Source organism: Myiozetetes cayanensis, unplaced genomic scaffold (genome assembly GCF_022539395.1).
Source record: "Myiozetetes cayanensis isolate MyiCay16 unplaced genomic scaffold, myiCay2020 scf1, whole genome shotgun sequence".
Taxonomy (NCBI): Eukaryota; Metazoa; Chordata; class Aves; order Passeriformes; family Tyrannidae; genus Myiozetetes; species Myiozetetes cayanensis.
The window spans coordinates 3,476,933-3,500,479 of NW_026086604.1; the positions used below are offsets into that span (position 1 = coordinate 3,476,933).

Below are 23,547 nucleotides of genomic sequence, written 5' to 3' on the forward strand. Positions count from 1 at the left end.
GCAGAACTGGTGTTGAAAATATTTTAGTCCAAACTCAGCCATCACAGACCAAGACACAGCCTTTCTTGCAGCAAAAGGCTGGAGCACTTTCTACTGTTGCATTTAACTAGAAGTCACTCTCTCTGTTTTTTTTGTGGCAGAAAATCAATGCCATAATAGCTATTCCTTTTTGGCAAGAGACTGATAGCATTGGCCAGCACCCAGAATAATGCAAGCTGGAGATATAGAGCTCTGCCAATGTACCTTAAATCTCCTGACCTTCAGCATCTCAAGATTTCCAGCCCTGAGAAGAGAGCTTTCAGGAGAAGAGATTGATAATTCTGCCTGGCTGCGAGACGGTGTCCAAGACAGAACTCCAGTGGGAAACTGAAAACCTCCTCTGTGCTGCTGCTTCTTTCACAGTAAGGTAAATAATGGCTGATGCCACTGAAGCCAAGGGAACTGATTACTGAAACTAGGGCTAAAGACAGCAAAATCAGTCCTCCCAGGCACGTCCTGGCTCTGGGACCGCGCTGCTCTGGGTTTGCTCACAAATGTCTGTTGGATGAAAACGAGCATGTGCTTGGGGTGATTTTTCTACCCCACAGATCAGCCTGTGTTTGGGAGAGGGACTCCTTGTGGATACTGATGTGCTGTTCCCCTGTGGGCTGTCCCCAGTTTGGGACAGGCTGGGTCCCAGACACTCTGAGACAGCTGAGCTGCCTGACCCGTGGAGATTGCCACAAGACTGCAGTTGCAGTTCAGCATCCCTTGGCTTCTGGGAGTGCACCTTGTGCTGATTTTACCCTGATTAACCTGCTGTGCTGCTGATGTGCCAAGGTAAACTCGCCCAGTTCTTGAGACATTAACATTTTACTTCTTGCTGAACGGGAGGGTTTGGTTCACTAGTCAAAGCACGGCTCTGGGAGCCAAAAGCGCTGACATCTCAGTCTGCCTTGAGCAATGACTTACCGCGTGACCTTGTCCCAGATGCTCTGCCTTAATTTTTCCTTCTGTAAAAATGGGTATATGAATTCTCAGGAATCCACCTTTCCAAGACTGTTTACTAATGTGCAGAGCAGTAATTTTTCCTGTTTGCTGCTGACTTGACTTGCTTCGTGAACCAGAGTGGGCTGCTGGATGTTATGATGCAAAGGAAACATTGCCCCAAGCTGATGCCCATAATATAATTCCACCATGAAATACGGCTTATGAAGAGATATCAAACCCAAGGATTCTTATGCATAGCTCTATCTTTTCACTCCTTTCAGATTTAAGCTTGCAGTTCTGTTGTCTACAACATGCTTGCTGCTCTAATCCTTCACATTTTACTTAATCTGAGAAAATTCCTTCCAGGGGATATTTTGATGTGCATCTGTATAATTTTTTTTCCTTAGAGTGAATAAAACTATCCTGCCCACATACAAACAGGCTGATGATGAGTGAAAAAGCAGGGTTATTTCACAGGTCTTAGATCAAGTGCATCTATTATAACTGTTGAACCTGATCTTCTGCATAGTCGAACTATTTGCATTTTGCCAAGAGATTTTTGCATGCCTGTACATTTTTATATAAATAATATTTGTTTAACTTCTTTTTCTTTTCTGAAAAAAAAATAAAAAGAAAAAGAAGCAGCAGAAGACAGCATTTCTTCAGACACAAGTGTTAGGAAAAAAGGAGAAGCAATAGTTAAGCTAAACTGGAAAGTGACAGTGTACCAGATGCATTGACACTAATGTGCCTCTTTAGAGTTCACGCCTAAAGGCTTTGTGTGCGATGATAAATATATTTGTTTTGGTTGCTGGAGGTGCCCTTAAATTATTAAAAGACAAAACAAAAAAAGGACTTTTCATTTTCTAGCCCCATTAACTTGTTTCACTGGACCTGAGAGACTCAAAAAAGAGTACAGAATTGAAAAATCAAGGCTTAGAAAGCCCAAAATTCAGTTATAATTTCCAGTCTTCCAGTTGTATTTCGTGTTCCTATCTGTCTAGGTCCAGTTAGCAGTGTTGCTTAATCATAAATCCCACAACCTCTGACTGCTGCAAAAGTCTTTTTATAATAAGAGGGAAAATAGGACATTTTCAATATTTCTTTCTATTGATTTTGTGCATGAAAGAGAGAGAGAGAGGGAGAGGGAAAGAGAAAAATATGCAATTGTGAAAATATAATAATATAGTACCAGTATAATTTTAGCTAAAAGAAAAATCCAGGTTAGTGAGATGGTGAATGGGGGCTAAAATGAAGACACTGAGGTGACGAGGTTCATGGTTAATGAAGCTTTGATTCAAAGAAATAGAGGTTGCCTCTTCTTTCTCTCTGGCAGGGAGAGTTTGCTGTGGTTTTCACCTACATCTTTAGATACCTTTTCTGTATGTGCTCCCCCAGACCCCCTTACACACACATCAAAGGCCTAAGTATAAGATTAGTTCTAGTGACACCAGCTGATGTGTACATAACATACACAGGCACAGCCTCTGATCAGACTAGGAGCAAGAACTCAGGAAGTCTTGATTGAAAAAAATATCAGGGAGCAGTTAAGGCTTGGAGGATGTTTAGGCAGGCACTGATAAAGCAAATACCACAGTAGGCAGCAGTGGTCACATGCCTGGGGCTGAAGAACAGCCCCTGTCTATCCATCCTGAGATGGGAAAGCTGTTTCAAGGCTAAATAAAACAAAGGACAGAGATTCCCCAGGTTCGTAAAATTGTAAGCAAAGTCTCCCACAAACTTTCACGAATTTGGCTTTTCCACAGTAAGATGTATTTATTTATTTTTTATAATGATGCTCTTTTGGGCCAAGAAAGGTCCTTAACTGTGATTACATATGGTGATCTTTATCCCATTAAATATATAATAAAACAGAACCCTTGTTAGTGGTTTGCTCAGTATTTTTCAATATCAAGTGCCATTCATTTCACAGGCATCTTCACCACCAGGAACAACATTTTAAAGATGCTGTGGAGGAAAACCTGGACCATCAAACAGAGATAAACTTGAATGCAATTATAGTGGCAAATGATTGTGTACCAGTGAATCTTGGTTTAACCTAAGCTGTGCAATCACCCTCTGCATCCTTTCCAGCATCTTATTATTAACCTCTTGTCTATGGAAAAGCCACTCAAAATGAAGGAGCAAATGAGAGCAGTTTTAATGTTGGGTTTTAAATCTTAGCTGGGTCTTTTTTTTCAGGAACAAGCACAGTCAGAGCTGTAAGTGCAGCCTATAAGGCTTCCCAACACTGTCCCTTCTACATGACCCCTCTTTTCAAAAGCTTTGCCAGAATTTTGTAAAATTGTGGAGCAACTTAACTGCTTTGGCTGAAATATGGTCTGCCTATTTATGACCTTGTTTGGTTGTTTGGTTTAATTTTGGTTTTGTTTGGGGAGGTTTTGTTTGTTTGTTGGGGGGTTTGTTTGTTAGTTGGTTTTGGTTTGGTTGGTTGGTTTGAGAGTTTTATAATGTTATTCCTTTCCTCAAAAACCTCTGCCTTAATTTCAGCAAAAAATGATTTGGCTGTAAGTTGTAAGAGGGAATTGGAAAAACTGCTTGTTTTGCCCAGTTTCATGAGATTTTTTGGGAAGTCAAGCATCCAGATGTTCCACAGCAGACATGATGTCCCCCTTGTGCCAGGAATGTGCCTTCTGCTACTCCTATTAAAATTCATCCCCATTAATTTTAATTATTAGCCTCTGAAATATCTGTTTGCATGTACTCAGAAGGGATATATTGGAGTCTGCATGCTAAGATACCACCCACCCTGAGTGGGCTCCACTCCCTCACTGTGCCTCTTGGTTGGCAGGACTGGCTGTACAACTTACCTAAAATACATGTGGCTAAATGTGTTGATCTACATTTCATCCATCTCCATCCCCACCTGAGAAGGCCACACTTACTCTAAAGATAGTTCAGAGCTGATCCATATGGTCAGTAAAACTCAGGATATGATGCATTTCACCACCTTTGGTGAAATGATCATCTTTCATCAGAGCTGAACCCCAAGGTCTCCATGCGAGGTTAAACACTCCACACTGCGGACAGGAAAAGTTATTGGAGATGAATTTTGTCTCAAGCAACTGATCAGTCCAGCACTGAAGGGATTCAGCAGTAAAGTGTCCTGGGAATCTGTCATGATGAAATATTTAGAGGGAGAAATTACTTGTCTGAACATTTGTTTAGCATCATTTCTGGGTGGAATTTTTGACACTATTTCTTCCCAAATTAACTCAAGCTACTAGGGATTTCAGGCCAATTCCAGCTTCTCAAATGGAATATGAAAAAGAAGAAAGAAATTGCAAACCTATGGAAGTATCAAGCTAGCCAGATGCAGTGAGGTGCCAGTGGAATTTTTTATTGTGCAAGGATTAAGAAAAAAAAGTAAAATGCTATATTAACTGGCATTTTTAAACATAGACTCATATTTCTGTGATAGGAAAAACACTTGAACAAATTAATGTATTTTAAAAAAAACAGACAAGGGTTTAAATATTTGGAGAATAATCATGGAAATTTGTTCTATGGGATAATATAAGACCTGGACTCATATAAACTCAAGTAGGATTTCCTACTGTTAAAATATATGTCTAGTGGGTGGTGGAATATGACAACCAAATTCAAATATCAGTTTATATTATGACTCTGGACTTCCTAGATTCAAATTCTGCTGATGCTCTGAAGTAATAGGCTCGTTAAATTAACTTGGCTATGCCTTATTAACAGCAGGACAGCCTGCAGGTAGTCACTCTCTGCATATGCACTGAGCTTCCCTCCCCCATCTGCTTTCATGATGGACATTACATAGTGTTCAAAAAGCTAAAATGGCACTTTAGAAGAAATTGGTGAAGCCCCAATATTGTCTTGAGATTCTGCGTTCTTCTTTCTCCTAAGCCTGCTAAATTAAATTTTGTTCCTTACCCAGTTTCTGATCCCTGTATGAGTTCCAGAAAGAGCCAAGCATGAGGATGACCCTCTCTTTTCCAACAGGCAGGGAGAGCAAGAACTGCAGGGATGCCAGAAGAAATGGCTTTCACTGCAAAATAATCTGGGCTGAGAAATGCTTGCACAGAAATGTTTTTCTTTTAGAGTTGGACATACATCTGCCCCCTTAGCACAAGAAGTAGCTGTTCCTGGACATTCCGCTCCAAAAGCCAACAAAAGAGCAAGGAACGGTCACTCCACAGAGATACTTCCTAAAGACCTGCTAAGGATGACAACAAGGGGTGGGCAGTTCTGTAATTTTGTGAGAGGCTGAGGGTGCAGATTCCCTGATCTCCTGATCTCTGAGTTGTCATTTGCATTTCTGTGCTGGAGGAGCTGGGCTCTCAGTGAGCAGCACCTGCAGAGCAGTGAGGGCCTGGGAGAAGCGATCCCTGGTGACAGACGGTGGCAAGTCTGACCAAATTGGTAACTTCTGTTGCAGCCTCCGTGAACTGCTCATCCAGAAACTTCTCAGCTGTTTGTTAGCTTCTGCACTTGAGAACATGACAATCCCTGGTGTTACTGAAGGGTCTGTTTACTGCTACAAGCCTTAATGGGATGCAGCATGTCTCTGCTGCGTGTTCTACCAGCCCTGGCTGCAAAAGGGAGGAGGGGAAGAAAGGGGAAGGGCTTTGCTCCTGACTGTTTTTTGCATTAGGAGGGTTGGGAGGGAAACAGTCTTCAGTTGTGAATGAATGCTGCATGCAGGTGCTGGGGTTTGCCAGTCCTTTCAATGTCTCCACACTTTGCCCTAAAAAACCACGTGGAAAGGCTTGATTTATGATTCAGTACCACTGGCCAGTCTAGGCATTTCCAGCAGCCTCAAAAGATACATCAGTAACCTTGTAACGTTTGTTATTCTAATATTGCTGATCACAATGATGTAAATAATCAAATGGCTTTGAGAATTTGTGCAGGGTGTCAAGGAAGGAGAGGAAAATATCTGCTCATGCTTTTTATTTGGAAGTGCACTTCGGCCATGGCTTTGTAAAATTGGAAGCTTGAGGAATAATCAAGACTGCAATGGACTGCTGCAGATGGAGAAAGATCTCACTTACTGATCATCACAAGTGAAGGATGTGTCTCAATCTTCTACTCGTCTCTACTGCACTTGTTGCCTGCTCTCAGGCTTCACAGGTAGAGGTGAAGATTATTTATTTGGTATTTGTAAAGCTGCAGAAAATCTACTGAGGTGTTCCAGGGAAAGAAAATTAATAGTTTTGATATGCTTTCTCCGCTGGAAGACTTTGCAACCTGGTTTAAATGTGATGCTCAGTGTGAGCAGAGTGAAGAATAGGAGAAGGGTCAAAGTGCTCAGAATTTGTGGTGAGTTAGTCTGGTGTTTGTGTGTGTGTGTCTGTGTGTGTCAGTGCTGCTCCTTCTCTTCCATGAAACAGGCATCCAAAACTAAAGAGTCTGGCTAACCCAGGCTATCCTCTTCCTGACTTTTGAAACAGGAAGGCTGTACTGTCCATGGCCAAACAAGGTAGTGTCATTTGAAAGTAAAATAACCTTTTCTCGTCTGTTCACAAGGAAGAAAAATTACCGTAAATGTGTCCTCTTCTCTGGCAGCCAAGAGAGGACTTGCTCCCCTACCTGCCATTGGATCTTTCCCATAGTTCTTTCTACTGTTTAATGCAGTTTCATGCTCCCTTGTGCATCCAAACTTCTATTGATTACTTCAGTGTCCTTCTGGTTTCCCTGTAACTCCTTTAGCCTTTTTATTTTTATTCCTCATTAGCAACATCCTTCCCTAATTTCTCTCACATGTCTTTCATGAAGTTCACAAGACTACACAGTCCTCACTACACAGTCCTCCTCACTGGTCCTTTTTGACAGAGATTTTTTACATGTTAGTATTAAAACCATCAGGAGGTGGCAACTACCTTATAGGTGTAAGCAGGTGTGTTTTTTTGGGAAATGTAATAGGAATTCAGATCCAAATTGCTAGTATAGCAATAAAAAAATTAAGCAACCCAACCTGAATATCTGACATCCACACAGTACAAGAGTTGAGGGTTTTACATCAATGTGTCAGTAGACGGATCTCAGAGATTACCATCTGGGGCTGAAGTGCCTGAGCTGCATTCTCAGGGAACCTTTTGGTTCAGTTTAATCCAAAATGAAATATATTTCAGGTGCAATGCCATTTTTTTTTGTAGGGAAGTGCAGCAAGTACGACTGAGGAATTCACTTCCAAGGCAAATCCTCACCTACACCATGTCTCTAATGTAGACAAATCCTGGATGTCCATCTTTAGTAGAAAGTGGATAGTTTTCACTTATCTCTGAGAAATACTAAAAGTTCTACTATAAAGGCCCTATAAAATATACTGTAGGTTAGTCCTAAAGGTTTCAAGGAGCTGTGACTTGCTGGAGTATGTCTTTCAAAACCATAAAAGAGCTTCTCTTGGAAAAGCATTAGAAAGGTTTCTTTTCTGTTTTCAAAATCAGGTGCCTCATGGCCCGATGCATTTTATTTTCCATCCAGAAAACATTGTTTCCCTCTTAGATAAGCTTCTTGTGATTGATCACATTTTTATGAGACTTGATTCCTTCAGGTCTAGGAGAAACTCCAAACATTTCATGAACTACAACCTGGAGGCAGATAAGCTTCAAGCAATGGGTTGCTCGTCCCATTTCCTTGCTTGTTAGGGCAGAAGCAGCCAAACAGAGCTACGAAGGAAATGTGCTGAGCTCTCAGCTTCCCTGTAGGTAGCTTATCTACCATTGGTCTGGTGGAATAACATGACCTAGTGATCTTCCTCTATCTCTCGTCTTGGTGAACTCTGTCTTGTGAACACTCTAGGGATCAGGATCCAGAAGTGAGCTAAGTTATCTTCTGATGCAGTTTTGCCAACTGGATCATCTACCCACCAGTAACCCATGTGTGAAAGGGAATTTTTGGAGCAGAAAATTAGGAATGAAGATGTTAGAGAATTTTCTGTATTGAATATCTGTAGGGCAGGGGAGGAGGAAAAAAAATCTTAGAAGCCAGGATGCTGTAAAGGCATATGTTTTGTGTTGTATTTTATTAGATTTCCTAGTGGCTTTTGCTGTCTGTCCAAAGTGTGTGCCAGTCTGTTTTATACTCTTAAAGTGCAGTGATTCTGCGCTGATCTGGTGTTGGTGGGTGGCTAAATGTAATTCAAATATGTTAGTCCAAACTAGTGGTGTTGATACATTTTTTGGAAAAACTTCTGAACATCTTGTTCTGGCACTTTGTGCAGTCACAAGCTCTCTCAGAAGTTTTGCAGAGATACTGCCTTGAGATTGAGGAAGAGCTTGACCTGACCATCACAGCTTTATCCTAGAAGATGCCATACCAGTGAGGAGAAGGGGTTCTTTCCAGCTAGGTGGGAAATTGCAGCTCTGGAGAAAGTCACCACAAAGCTTCTTTTCCCTGCCCAAGGTGGAAGAAAAGATCTGCATAATTACTAAGTCTCACAGCCATCAAAGTATTCACAGGGTTATTTTCCAACCTAGGAAGTCCAGTTAGGTGGAAAATATTCCTTTGATTTATGGTCCTGAGATAGCCAGCTCATAAATTAATGTTTGCATTGGCAGCTTCAGTATGTGCCTTTTACATCTGAAGGCTGCAGGTAGCAGAGAGTGACAGGAAGGCATCAGACTAAGATGTGTAAAACATACAGAAACTGTGTTTATTTTCTGTGTCTCAAGTGAGAAGGCATTTCACTATGAATGTTACACCATGGCTCTTTAAATGCTTCATTATTTGAAGACATGACTTGGAAATTATTGAAAGCAAGATTTCTGGGTGACAGCAATCGGTGAGGAGAGGTAAACAATGAAGAGCAATGCAGTTAAGACGCAGAAGGTCTTAGATCACTTTAAGTAATTGGGCAAAAAGATGACAAATTCAGTTCGGTGCAGATAAATGTAGAATAATGAGCCTCAGAACAAAGAATATAAAGAAAGAAATTGTTAAGTACGAGAGTGCCACAGCTTACTGACTAGCAAAGAGATCTGGGGAACTAATGGAGAGAAAACTTAATGATCAGGATATAACTGTTCCTGAATGGGTGGAGTCACAGAGGAATAAGAAAAGAGTCAAGAATTGAATTTTTCATGGACATAAAACTCTCTTAGGTTATCTTGTCCATCCTCTTGCATCAGCTGAAAGACAATTCTTTCTGCAAAGAACCCCATTATGTTGAATTATGAGGACTGTCAAGGTGATTTATAAGAGAGATTTAGTTGGAGTGCGAACATTTTTGCTAGCCAACACAAAACCAGGAATGTTTTGGATGAAATTCTGACCTCACTGACACAGATGTAAATAAAATCACCTGTGAAATTTCCAGCAGAACCTCTCATGCTATATGGAAGTATATACACACTTATTTATTCTTACAGCTGGAATTTTACTCCAGGCTTTGCAATACTGGGATTATATTTACAGCTGCAGCTGAGACAGTGCAGAATTTGGTGCAGATGGGTTTTTTACCAGGGAAATTCAGCAGACCTGTGAAGCCCAAACTGACTTAAGGCTGTTGACTGGAATCCTACCTTGCCTCTTTCATGTACTGCAGCATGGTGATTTAGTTCAGATGTTGATCTGAATAAAAGGTTATCTGCTCTCAGTAGACCCACTGACTTCAGAAGTACTATTGGAGAGTTAGAGTTGATTCCTGCAGTTAGAGTATAAACATGAAAGGCAAGAATAGAAGCCGAAAACTGTTTTCTGCTGCTGGAATCTGCACTAAAGTCCATCTGGGATCCAGATCTGGTTGTGATCTTCCTCCAAGGGCTGGTCATACCCTTTGCATTTAACGGGCACAGAAGCAGTCAGAGGAACCCAGACCCCCCTTTTCCCCATGAAGTCAGAGCAGACCAAAGCCCTCTTGTGCTTTTACCTAACAGGGCAGTACAGGTTGTCCTCCTCTCTTCTTTTGATGCAAGGGCTGAAGACCTTTCCTTCTGAAGCTTGGAGTTACAGGCATGAGTGAGACACATAGAAATGACAACTGTGAGTGCTACAGGATTGCTCTAAAATGGAAAAAAACCCTGCTTATGTCTTTTGGAGGATGGACCCATGTTGCTTCTTCAGGGAGGATTAGGGGGCTTCAAGACCTTCAGTTCTGAAAAGACAGAGAAACCCTCCCACTACCCTGTGCCAGGTGAAGAACTGATGAAAACAGGATGCAGAGGAATCCAGGGAATCAGCACTGACTGCTGGATCTTGGATTTCAGATGTCTGGGATCCTTGCATACCAGGAGGGTATTATGGTGCCTACATCTTTCCATGAAAAAAGCTCAAGATCCATAAGTGCAATCTATTTAGAGCACTGTCATTTTGTTCATTCAGCCTTGGAGAAACTTAACTCTTGGTAGGAAACAGCTGTAATATCCTTTTTTCATGTCAATGAGGTGCATATTCACCTGCATCATTAGCCTCTACCACTCCTTATTTCCAAACCTTTCTTGGGGACCAGAAAATGCTTACACTGTTAAAAATCATCAATTTAGGAAGCTAACACTCAAGTGGAATTTGAGATGTTAATTAAAAGTTTGACTCCCTGATCTCTAGTTCCTTTTTTTTGTCTTCTGCTGGGCTCTACTTCTGAGGAGGCAAAGCTGAGGTGCAGGGTGGGATGGAAGCAGAACTGATGTGCTGATGGCAGCAAGTCATGCACATCACACTGTGGTGGGCCCAAATCAGCTCCCTTTGTATAAACCAGTCCATTTTAAGGGAGGTTTTTGGAGAGGTGGACATGGAAAGTGGAGGAAAGAAGACAGAGGCAAACCTTTGATCCACCACAAGGGTTTCCACTGCAAAGGTACTTCTGTGTTCATATCTCTGTCTGTAAAACATATCCACACACAAGCATACAGCATTTATACAGAGCCCTTCCCCATTTCCCAGGGGCAGGATACCAATAAATGCATCAAAACTCTCTGATAGCTTGGCCCTTGGAGCCTTTAAAATGCTTGGGAGAGATTTTTGACACTTAACTTCTATTTTTAAGAAATGTGGTCTTTCTGTAAGGTGTTGCTTGTTGGGAGACATTAAACTGAGCTGAAATCCCCTTGCAACTTCAGTGTTTTGTGGGAAAATAATGTTCTTTCTGATGAATTCTGACTTTCTGTGGCAGTGCCAACAAAATTCTATTTTATTTATTATTCTTATTTTCTTTCCAACTGGGGTTACTGTCAGTGTCTAATAAAGCTGCTAATAAGCCTCTGTGACAATTTTCTTCCTTCTGAGGTCTTGTTCTCAAAAGTGTGACATCCCACTGGCTTTTCAACATATAAATGAAATGATTTTGCTGCTCTTTGATCCGCTGTAGTTTCCAAATACCTTTATGTTTTTATCAAATGGATTCCAAGTGTTCAGCTACATGATTATCAGGTATTCATTTAACCTTTTTGACACACCAAAATGTCAAATCCTTCAAGATGACTTTTTGAATACAAGGCTACAGAACTTCCTCTCAAATTCTGTTGTGTCTTAACAACTCTGTGTTTCTGTTGTTTTAAACATTATGTATGGCTTTAAAATAAAACCATACCCTGCCTAGCACTGATCATGGCTTGGGTTGAGAGGGACCTTGAAGAAAATCTGTTTCCTACCCTCCCTGCCATGGACATGGACACCTTCCACTAGACCAAGCACATCCAACCTGGCCTTGAACACTTCCAGGGATGGGGCATTCACAGCTTCTCTCGGCAATCTGAGGCCTCACCATCCTCTGGGTAAAGAATTTCTTCCTGATATCTAATCTAAACCTACTCTCAGTCTGAAGCCATTCCCCCTTATCTTGTCACTACATGCCCTTGTAAAAAGTTTTTCTCCATCTTTCTTGTTGTCTCCCTTCAGATACTGGAAGGCCAAAATTGTCGCCCAAAAGCTTTTTTTTTTTTCCCCCCCAGGCTGGACAGTCCCAATTATCTATGTTTCTTCATAGCAGAGGTGCTCCACCCATCTAATCACCTTGATGGCCTCCTCTGGACTCACTCCAACAGCTCCATGTCCTTCTTGTGCTGGATCCCCAGAGCTGGAAGCAGCTCTGCAGGTGGGGTCTCACCAGAGCAGAGCAGAGGGGCAGAATAATGAACACCTCCTAAAGCCTCCCAGCTGTATAGAGTAAGATTGAGTTCCCTCCCATGGGAAATCCCTGACTGTAGCCAACCACAGAAGGAACAGGATGTTGAAGAAGCTTGCTGGTAGGCAACTAATATCCCCCAGCTTAAAAATTTATCTTCTTCTGAAGCATAAAGAACAACTCCTGACATGGGGTATGAACAGACTATGAACCTTGGGTTTCTGGGGGCAAGGGAGATAACCTGATCTGATGAACAAAACAGAGCAATTCTGCATGATTTGGTATCTGTCCATTATCTCCATCAATGAGCCCTTTCTGCAGTGCTGCAAATGGCATTCCCCTTTTCAGAGGAGAAATCCAAACACACACGTAATCTCCAGGCCATAATGATATTCATATATTCATATCGAGACCATGTCCCTCCAGCTCAGACTCTGGATTAATGTCACTTAAGAAATTCCACATTTGAAGTATACAATAAGATTCTTCCTAAAAATAAAAATAATAGCAATTTCTATAGGATCGATGTGTTGTAACATATTTTACTGCAAAGAAAAAATATACCTCTATCAAGTAACTCCTAGGATGGTTCTGCAGAGGAAAATGGTTTTCTTTCACTTTAATTTATTTCAATCAAGAGTAGATATCTTTCCAAAAAGTATTACTTATTTCAAATAAGAAGGAGAAACTCAGTGCAGCAGTTGCTGGATAGAAATCATGATGGTTGGATACAGTAGTCCCCTCTCAACTTGAAACTCCTGGGTGAGTTCCTGATTTCACTAGAACAGAAGGGAATGGGATTGTACCTCATCAAGTGATGCCTTGTACATACAGAAGATATACACACGTATCTGCATTTTATACTACATCAAAATTTGAAACACAGTTAATTTGTTTTGTATCATTTGGTACAGGAAGAACTCCAGAATCAGCTGCAAGAGGCAAGTTCAACTACTGTTTTGATGGAAAGTTGTCCAGCAGCATTGCAGATGGATAAAGGTAGAAGTTGATGAAATGTTGGAGTTGAATAAGAAAGGCCAGGGGATACTATCCACAAGCCGTGTTTCTGAACCTTGGTAACAGGCTCAGAGCAGGAATCCAAGTAGGGCTGTTAGCGAGGAGGAGCAACGTGGGCTGATTTTTGAAAAAATGGGCTGAGATCAGCTACACCTCTGCATTTAGTGTCAAAGCAAAACTTCTCCGTCTGGGACTGTAGTAGGACATATTTTCACTCACTGGCATATTTACAGTCATGGAAATTACTGTCTAGGTTTGAAGAAAAGTGTATAAAATGTGTTGTAAATGCAGTCTGTGTATTTGTGTGTGTGTGTATATATATACATAAAATTTGGTTTGCATTGACTATATGGTGTTTTAAACACCTGAACATGAAATGCACGCAGATGGGACATTTGGACCATTGGCAACTGTTTTGCATGACAGTGCATCCAGTGAAAAGGGAACTACACAGGAGCTAAATTCAGCAAAGGAGACCTGAATTTTCCTACAGGCTTGGGTGAGATAACTTGACCTATGGAAATATCTTGGGCAAAATGAGTGTGAGTCTGTGTGCATCATCTTTGCAATCAATAAAATGGGGAGGCAGCAGCATGCCCTGTGAATATAATGAACTCTACAGTAACCAAAACCTTGATGTCAGAGTTAGGAGGCTCAGTATGGATTTGTGCTGCATGGTCTTAAGGATGAGTAAAGGACACACTACTGACTCAAAAAGAGGATTAGAACCTTCTCGTGCCTTTCACTGCTCCAGCAGGACATTGCTATTGGTGAAGTCTCTGATTAAGAAGCAGTACTTGAGAGATAACAAATTTTCAGTGATTACCATGGGAACCACAAATGATTTCATAAGGGTGGAGAAATTATAAAAAGTTCTAATTGAGAGAGATGAGGCTTAAAACAGTTTCTATGGAAACCAGAGGTGGCATCCAAAAAAAGTGTGTGTACTAATCTGATAGCCTGATTGGCAGGTAATTGGTGCAGTGTTGGAGTGGGAAAACCTTGAGATGTGAGATGAAATGTCCATCACATAAATAAAAAGCCACATAGCCTTCTGAAGAAGAGCTGGAGCTTCAAACTCTTTCCCTCCCAGTAGAATACACTTATCACTCAATTGGTGAATCATTTTCATTCTTGTCTCTATACTAAGTGACTCTCTCTCTTTTTTTTTTTTTTCCATTGCAGTGTGATAAACTTCAGCAGAGGTGATGGATGGAGCTGCTCCCTCACCTTTCCCAAAGGGTAGAAGTCAAGAAGGTTCTTTTATAGACAGCAGACGTGAGCTCCAGTGTTTCTTTTCTCAGGCAGAAAAGAGAAATGAACACAGACTTCCAGCCTTCAGTAAGAGCTCTGAACACTTGGATGAGATACTTGCCTGTGTTTTCCAGGACTTCAGGTTCTTCTAGCTGACTGGCCAACATCCAGCCAAGCTCATTTCACAGAGTTCAGAAGTTCTGAAATACTTTTACTTGTCAGATCACAGTGGAAATCCCACAAACACAATATCTGATATGACATGTGAAGTAACATTCAGGCATGCAGTAAACCAGATAACCTGGTATTTCTATCTAGCAGAACTATTTGCTTTTAGGGCAAGAGGAAAACTCTTGTCAAAAGAGTTTCGCGCAAGACACAGGATGAGCAAATCCAATCTTTGCACTCTATCATGGGGCTACAGCCCAAGTACATTACGATATCTTTCAGCTTGATGCCTGAAGAAGGAAAATATTACTGTTGTCAATGAATTAGATAAATAGCAGGCCTTTGGCCAGCTGCAAGTTGCTGAAGTCCTCAGCAAATTCTTTGCCAACTCAGTGGTTTGGCAGACACATATTTTCCTCCAGTATTCTCTGAGCTCACCAAATTCATTTCTCTATTCAGCAGATGTAGACAAAAAAGCCCACATTTAGAAACATTTCAGAACTATTTTATGAATCTAAGGTGTTTTGGAAGAAGATAATACTTTCTGTTGAAAGATCTAGAAGGCTTGTCTTCAATCTCTGTGGCACTGGGGTTCATGGCCCCCAGTGCTGTCCATAAGAATGATCTAAAGGAAGTACAGAAAAAATGTTGGGAGAAAAATCATCCCTTAACCCAGTTTAGATTAATCCAGGGTCAAGCATCACTCTGTATTATATATAGGACTAAGGTTAAGTGAGTCCCACACATAACACAAAACGTTGCAGTGTCTGTCTGGATAATAAGCTTAAGTGGTAACCTTTGAGAAATTCTGTCTTTATAGTGTGATAAAAAGTTTGTTTTCCATAGACTGAAGGGCTCCAAGAAGCTGTGAGGAATGTGGTGACATACATTTAAGGAAGACTCTTAGAATAATGCAAAATTAAAAGTTGTCATGCTACTGAAGAGGCTCTCAGGTGGTCACCCTGCATCACGGTTCAGTGAATCCATCACTGCTGATACCACATCTTCTTTTTAACACTATTTCACAAAAAAGGGGGCAGTGAACTAAACAGAGAAGCTGAAGAAAACAACAGACGTAGCCCAGTGCAAGAGCACTCAGGGCTCCATCCTGCTCACTCAGCCTAGGTAATTTTAGTGTTTCTTTTTTCCTCTCAGAAACTCTGCATTATTGAATTGTTGTGTATGTTTTCATTCCCATTGCTGCCAGTGGGCAAGGAGACAACCAGAGAAACAAACAGGACCCAGCCATGCTTCTGGTTGGGTGATTGCTCATCTGCTGTTTTTCTGATTCAGTGATGGGTGGTGCTGGTCTGTGCCATCTCTATTATGTACGATGTAAAATTTTCTGGCAACCAAATCATTAATCTATATTTAATTTAATTTTATTTCATTTTGGGTCTTGCAATTGCACTTCTCAGAAAAGCTGTCCATGTGGGGGAAGGTGTGCAATAACCTGATTTATACATGTGTTCAATGGAACACAATAATAAAAGTTTCTGCTTCACATAGGTGAACATTTCTGTGTGGGTTCTGCAGGTGATGCTTCATCCTTTCCAGTACAACATGTCAGTAGTCTTAAGCCCCTCTGGAGACTCTCACATTTCTTTTCTATGCAAAGAAAATGTTCCACTAACTGCAGAAATATCAGAGCTCTGTGGGTGCAAGAAAGACATCAATCCTCTATCATCAGGGACAGAAGACATAATTTACCATTTTCAGGGGCCTAAATGAAAGCTGGAGAGGAACTTCTGAAAAGATCAGAGAGTGATAGTACAAGGGGGAATGCCTTTAAACCGACAGAGGGCAGGTTACGATTGGGAAGAAATTCTTCTCTGTGAGGGTGGTGCAGCAGTGGAACAGGTCACCCAGAGAAGCTGTGAATGCCCCATCCCTGGAATTGTTCAAGGCCAGGTTGGATGGGGCTTGGAGAAACCTGGCATAGTGAAACATGTCCCTGCTCATGGCAGAGTGGTTGGAACAAGATGATCTTTCAACTCCCTTCTAACCCAAACCATTAAATGATTCTGTGATTATGAGGAATCAAGGAGCAAGAATAACCACTGGGCCAAGATTAGGTCTAATGAAATGAAGGAAATTTTGCAGGGCCTAGACAGAAGATACTTAGCCTTTGAAGATTCAGAAATGTTTGACTGGGTGCAGAGTAGGTTTTTATTTCACTTAGGAGCAAAGTTTTGAGGGTGGAATAATACTTTGCTTGAAAACACAACCGTGCTGCTCCATAGGGGTCAAAAATAAAAATCAGATGTTGGAAAAATGAGCTAACATCATAAAAGAGAACTTTGTCCTGTCTCTCTGTGACTCCACATTGCTAACATTCTTATGGATGTATGGAATTGTGTCCTGTCTGTCTCAAAAATGTACAGTAGAACTGAATATCGTGGAAAGGGTGACACAGCAAGGGATAACTGTATGAGGGATGATTACAAGACTAAGAGTCTTCTCTCTCAAAAGGAAACAGCAGAGGAGGAATTTTAAAGAGGCCTTTTAAAACCTGAGTGGTATGGAAAAAATGATGGTTTACTTCATGACCTCTTTCAATACAAGGGCTAGGGGATAATAATGAAACTATCAGGCTTCAGATTGCAGGTCCAGAGCAAACAAGAAGATGCAGTCCCTCGTGTAATGTATAATTAGGCTGTGAAATCTCTTCCCAGGGGATGCTGTAGATGCTAAAAGTTTACGTGTGTTCAAGAAACTATTAGGTAGATTCATAGAAGAAAATACATGCTAAGGACTATTAAATGCATGTACACAATGCCTGTCTCAGGAATTCCTAGACGACAATTCACTGAAGCTGGGCAATGTTAGCACATGCTGACTTAGTTCTTTCTCTTTCTTAGGAATGCTCTTCTGGCCAGTGTCAGGGATGGCATAATGGGCAGAAGGAAATTTGGGACCCAACTTAAAAAGCTGTTGCCTCATGAAAAGAAGTGGACTTGTGAAGCGGTGTAGCTCTGAGAAAGATAAGATGAATGTGGAATGTGGAGCAGAAGAAGGTGACACAGGACAATGATGATCCACTGATGAGATATGTAGAAGTACCAGATCAGGTATCAGACCATTGCTTACTTCTGCTTGAGTTGGAAATCATAAAAAATGCACTGCAAGCCCTTCAGAATTCTTGGTAGAAATGTGAATACACTGTCTAATAGATTAATACTTTGCTGCAATTTTTGGAGCTCAGCTAAAGGCATAATTCAAAAAACCTGATGTTTAGGTGGTAAGTAGTCCCATCCCTGTTCAATAATGTCACGAAGCCCAGGAGTAACCAGGATCCTGTGAGGAAATTCAGTTGAAAGAGGTTCACATCCAGATGTTTGTGGAATCCATATGTCCAATAAAGAAGTTTTACTGAGTTTCTTTTTTTTTGTTTTTCTGTTTTGATCTCTCATTTAGATCACAGTGCAACCTGTGAGTTCCAGAATACAAGTTGATGTTATTTGGCATCACCAGAATCATAGAATCAAGTGTTGGGGGAGGACAGAGCAAGAGCATGTCTAAGAATTAAAGTCCTCATGCTTTTAAAATGCAAAAGCAAACTTGTTTAAAAATTTGGTCTGAACTTAGTTGTTATTTAGGCCTTAATGACCTAGTGATGACATTATAGATATTACTGAAGATTTAAGTTAAATGCAAAGAATTTAGATTTTATAAAGAAAAATTTAAAAAAAAAAAGAGGAAAGGCAACATGTGTGTCCACCATAAAAGTAATGATAAATCAGACTTTAAATTAAACAGTGCCAGTTCTATTTGCAGACATGCCAACAGTTACATGAGAATTAAGTCAATGTGCATGTTCCTGAAGATTGCTTACAGTGATTTGCTTGCAGAGTTTGCAAATATAGTGATTTCCTCATTTGTTGAGTGACAGTTAATACAGTAGCCTGGCTAATATATCAGTCTTCCTTCCTCCAAGCTGTGAGGTAGGGTAGCATTAACAGAGTATATAGAACAGGCAGTGCTGGGAGAATAATTTGCCATCAATTATTTCTCTGATAAATGTTACCTTTTCCCTTTTTTTTTTCTGTTCACAAATTGTCCATGAATAGGTTATGACTGAAATCATGTGCTGAAGCTGAACAGTTTCTGGCACTGTTTCTCCATCTACCATGAACCATTTTCTATGAATTTATGATTGACTAAGGTCAAGCAGCTTTGGTTACACACAGGTTATGTGGATTTCTTTCTTTTCCATTGTTGGGAGGCAGGAAATCTAAGAGTCTTCTGAAAAAACAGTTGCAAAACCAAATTGTGAATCTGCCTACTGATTGATTCAATTATATTTTGCTGTGTAAGCTTTTTGAAGTGCATTACATATTCCTTTCCAAAAAATTGTTTTCACAAAGAACCTGGTAGCTCTTCACCTCAAAAGCTGAAGAAACTCATGAACTCAAGTATCAAAGTCTTCAGGCTCACCTTCTATGCCATTAAAAGTGAAAAGAATTGCTCTTTGCCTAAGCAGTATGGGTAATAGTTTTTTCTTATAAATATATTTTAGAATCAAGGGTTACTATATGTAGGAAAGTTCCTCTGAAGGTCTCTAGTTCAACTTCCTGTTCAAAGCAAGACTTATTTCAAAGTTGGGTCCCCTACAACAGAATTTAATATATCTAAGAATGGAGATACCACAGCCTGCCTGGGCAACCTCTTTCAGTTCTTAGCAATCCTCATTGTGGAAAATGCTTCCTTGCAAACAGCAGAATTTTCCCTTTCTTCAACCTGTGTCTGCTGCTTCATGTCTTTTCAATCTGCACCCCTGAAAAGAATCAGTCTCCATCATTTCTATAAGCACCCACTAGGAGTTAATAAAGTTTTTTGCTTTAATAAGGGCAAATATGAAACACTGAAATCAATACTTGTCTGGGTAAGATTATGTCTGAAGGTGAGGTACTTACAAAATTAATAATTGGGATATTATCCTAGCTTCTAATGGCAAAACTCTTCAGCACAGATGTCATTGTGATAAGACACATGAAAACATAAAAGTAAAGAAAGCAAACAGACATATTGAATGCATAGGATAGTTTCTATGTCTGTAATGTTTCTTGTTATAGTAAGTTCTCCCTCCCTTCCAAAGCATCCAGCCCTAACCCCAACTTCCAGTTCTGTGCAGGCATGTAGTGTCCACAGAACCTGTCTCAAATATATGTGACTTTCTGAAATTTACCAACACTTTCATGGCATTAAAAGATTCCCATACAGGACATCACAGGAAAGGAAGCAAAAAGCCCACAGTGCATTTGTTCTGTGCAAAGCAAATCTTCTCCATAGGCCATAGCATAGGTAAAGTAATATCAGGATAAATTCAAACTGGTTTGCAGTAGTCCCTGAAACACTTGTAATTGCCAAGGAAAATTGTTCAAATGAAATTAGCGTAGACATTGGGGATATACAAGCACAGAGTTATGGCCTTTAGTGGTACCAGAGGTGCAGAGAACCTGACTGTTGCACTCTGCCTCCTTGCTGATGCTGCAGCCGTGAGGAACAAGGTTTGCTAGTGCTGCTTTAGGGCACGTGGGTGGTGGATTTCCATCCTCCTGAAGGCAGCATGAACACTAAGTTTAGATGTCCACGAGACTTCTCAGTTCTCAGTCCCAGCTCCCCTTTCGCACTCTGGGAACAGGAAGACCTCAGTATGCTCATTAATATTCAGATTATTCTGTGTAAAATTAGTTTTTCCCGTTATGGGGCACACTTGGGTAAGGATAACAAATCCCTCAGAAGGCACACTCAGTTAAATTATTGCTATCGGCACCGAGATATTAATTTTTGAAAAGGCAAGAATATACCAGTATCAAGTGGTTCATTTTTGCAACGGCAAAGAATAAAGCAACTGTTAAATACCAAAGCCCTTATTCTCCTGTGTGTGCTAACCTAGCCCTTCAAGGAAATTTTTGGCACATGTGTGTCACTAATCAGACCCATTCTCGTTACAGTACAGCTGTTTTAGTGCCTTTCCATAACCCTCATGGATCTCTCCCCGGCACTGAGTCAATACAGTGATTTTAAATGAATACAGCTCATGTATTAGGGGTCTTGTGGTAAGTCCTGTGGGAGGAAAGGAGGTCACAGGCAGAGCAGCGCTGCTTGCTGGCTGTTCAGGGATGGTGGGATCTCTGTCAAAGATCCTGAGTCTGTTTTAACCAACACCAGGAGCAGACAAAGGGCCACCCCCTAGGACCAGGAGGGCAGGAAGGTAGGTTAAAGCAACCCTGGTTCATACCAGACAGCTGTTGTGCTGAATTCAGGCGTCTGGAACAGGAGCTAAGACAAATTGTGTGATACTGTTGAGTGGAGGCACTGGAATACCTGGAGCCAGATACTTAAATTACAGCAACTGGTGTAAAACATTCTGTGCTGGCTCAGTGGTGACAGATGATTTTAGTTAGGTCCAGAGCTAACTGGTATCTATTCTAGCTGATGCTTGCATATGTTAAGTGCTGGGCACCTTCAGTGCACTGTATGCTGATGTTAAATTAGACTAAAAGAGGGGTTCTGTTAGCAGTCTGGCCATTGACTTTAATGAAATAACTAATTTGATCATTTTAATTATGAGTTGAGGCAAAGCAAGAGCATAAGTGTTAAAATATCATTTCATGCCAGTAGAGAGAAAAGCTGACATTTACCTAAACCAAGGACTAGATTGCTGAGAATGAAGGAGAGAGATAATGAGCAAATGCAAAGGAAAATAGGAATGAAAAGGTGAGACAATCTGAAAGCTGACAAGACACTAGAATGACGTGACCTGGAGCAAGAGGGGGCTGGAGAAACCTTCAGGTGGGGAGAAGATGAGAAGTTTTGTGAAAAGGTTTCATGTGCTTCTTTAGTTATGGAGGGAAAATCTCAGTGCTGGAAAATGGAGCCTCTATTTCCTGCAGTTCTGAAACAAAGCATTGGTACCACACAGACAACAGTATCTCTGGATTCCCTTCTGAATGGAATTATTTCTGCATTTGTAAAGCTAAATTTGATCAAATTCCCACAGGAAGAGAAGCAGGCACACAGGCTGTCTTTTTATTTATTTATTTATTTATTTTTGTGATAAATAAAGCCATACTTTCATTGTGACAGGCTAACAGCTACAACAGGCTACCAACAATGTTAGCTGAAAACAGGTTTCTAAGAGAGAAAGAAAAACAGGATTGCACAATCCCTTCGATACCAGAAGCAGAGCAGAATTACCAAGGCACTGCAATTGCAAACTGTTCTGGCACCAAAGTACCTCCTCCCCTCAGGCTGAGTTCTTTTTCTTTAGCCCTTGATTAGGTGTGTGGACTTCACAGGAATCACCTAAATTCCTGAGATGAAATTGTGACATAGAAATTTGAACACTGGTCTCACTGAGGGCTAAAATGTTGGTGTACAGACATCACAGGGATGTTAATCACTCACCATTTGGTGTCCATTTAGCACGTGGATGGACATGGGGCTATGGGAAGGCTGGATGTGTTGGAAGGTTGATGAACTCCTGCTTCATGTACTTTGTGATAGAGCCAGATAGCCAGATTTTCCTTTTTTTTTTTTTTTTTTTTTTTTTAACTCTTTTAAACCATTTTTTCTTTTTATCAGGAAGTAAACCTATAACTTCCAGTGATCTCTGTCAACACCTTTGCCCAAGAGCTGAGAGATGCAAATCGCTGCAAGAGCTGGGGCCCAGTGCTGTCATTCCCTAGCCAGGCCTCATATGAGCCTGGAAAACTTGCTGTTGATCCATATCCTCACCAGGAGATGCTGAATGGAATCTGATGGGAATACAGAGCTGGACAAAAGTTTCTTGTGAGTAATTTCTCATGAGAACACAATTCCCCACAAAGGAAATTCCTTGTTTCTGCTAAATTTAGTAGCAATACTGCAAAGAGAGAACACTTGCCTCATATTAAAAATTTTTGTTCTTCTCAATCCAGTAGAGAGAGAGAAATTCCCTAAGATCTTACAATCTAGAAGGTTGTTTTGATCTTGTATTAAGAGTATATATTTGAAAATTTCAGTGGTTTATTGTCTGTGGAATTGAATGCAGTGAATGGATTGGGACAAATTCTCAACAGGTGTGAACTGACCTTGACAACTGCATTTTCTTCAGTTTCTGTCAGCTAAAAATTCTGGTACGGCTTTGAGATTATCATGTAGTGGTTTGAAATCTTGTTTGTCTGAGGCTGGCCAGGGGGCAGTTTCAGGGAAATCTAGTTCCCATAGATGTTAGACGGGTACTTGCGGAAGCAGATTTGGCCTCTGTGTCTGCATTGCTTTTGACTGAGGTTCCTGATCTGCACAGGGTTCCTGTGAGCAGCCATTCAATGCTGTAACTTCTCTAAGATGCAGTTTTCTCTCTGTAAGATGAGGGTAGTAATTTAGCACTGAATTTCTCCTCACTCAAGTGATGCAAGGAGAAATCCATTAATGCAAGGCATTTAGGTAATCAGGTAATGGTGACTATGAGCATCACAAGTACCTGGATATAGTCCTGCAGAGAGATGCACTTATATTTATATGGAGATAAGAGTCATGCTTTTCTGTATCTGCTATGGAACCATTTGACATTCTGTGTTGAAAAAGCCCAAGACAGGGAAATAAATATCCTAATTGCAGTTCCAGAGAAGAATCATTTGGAAATAAAGAATGGAAAATTGAAAAGTGCTGTTTTAACTTCTGTTGTCATTTGTTCTGCCAAGCTATGTGAAGGTTTTGAAAAATAAAAGTGCTATTTTGCGGCTCCTGCTCTCCCTCTGTAATCATCCCCTCTCTTTTCTCTAAAGCATCATGACAGAATGTCAGTTAATAGTGATCTTACATAGAATTAAATTCTCCCTCTCTCCTCAGATCCCCCAGACTGAGCTCCAGGTCAGGCCTGGAGCTCCTGTCCTATTCTTTAACCACACAAGTTGTGCTAGGATGGATTTAGTGACATATTCATAATAGATGCTTTGGGCTAAATCCTAAATGTCTTTTCATTCATTCTAAGTCTCTGCTCATGCTCCCAGTGAAACCAGTCACTCCCACCAAACCCAGACTTTGATTTACCAGACCTCAAGACACACAGAGAACCCAATTATCTGCTCTGAGTAAGG

The 23,547-nt window shown here is 40.8% G+C and overlaps 1 long non-coding RNA gene across 5 annotated transcripts; it reads left to right on the forward strand.

The window, feature by feature from the left end:
* The first annotated feature begins 117 nt into the window (after nucleotides 1–117).
* Nucleotides 118–23,211, forward strand: LOC126646459 (uncharacterized). Of its 5 annotated transcripts, none has more exons than XR_007630297.1 (3): nucleotides 118–13,021; nucleotides 14,225–17,532; nucleotides 22,052–23,211. It is a non-coding gene; the product is annotated as an uncharacterized LOC126646459 (long non-coding RNA). The 5 variants fall into 5 exon arrangements; XR_007630298.1 differs by having other exon boundaries at nucleotides 118–406; nucleotides 5,874–17,532; XR_007630295.1 differs by having other exon boundaries at nucleotides 120–15,586; nucleotides 17,323–17,532.
* The last annotated feature ends 336 nt before the right edge of the window (nucleotides 23,212–23,547 follow it).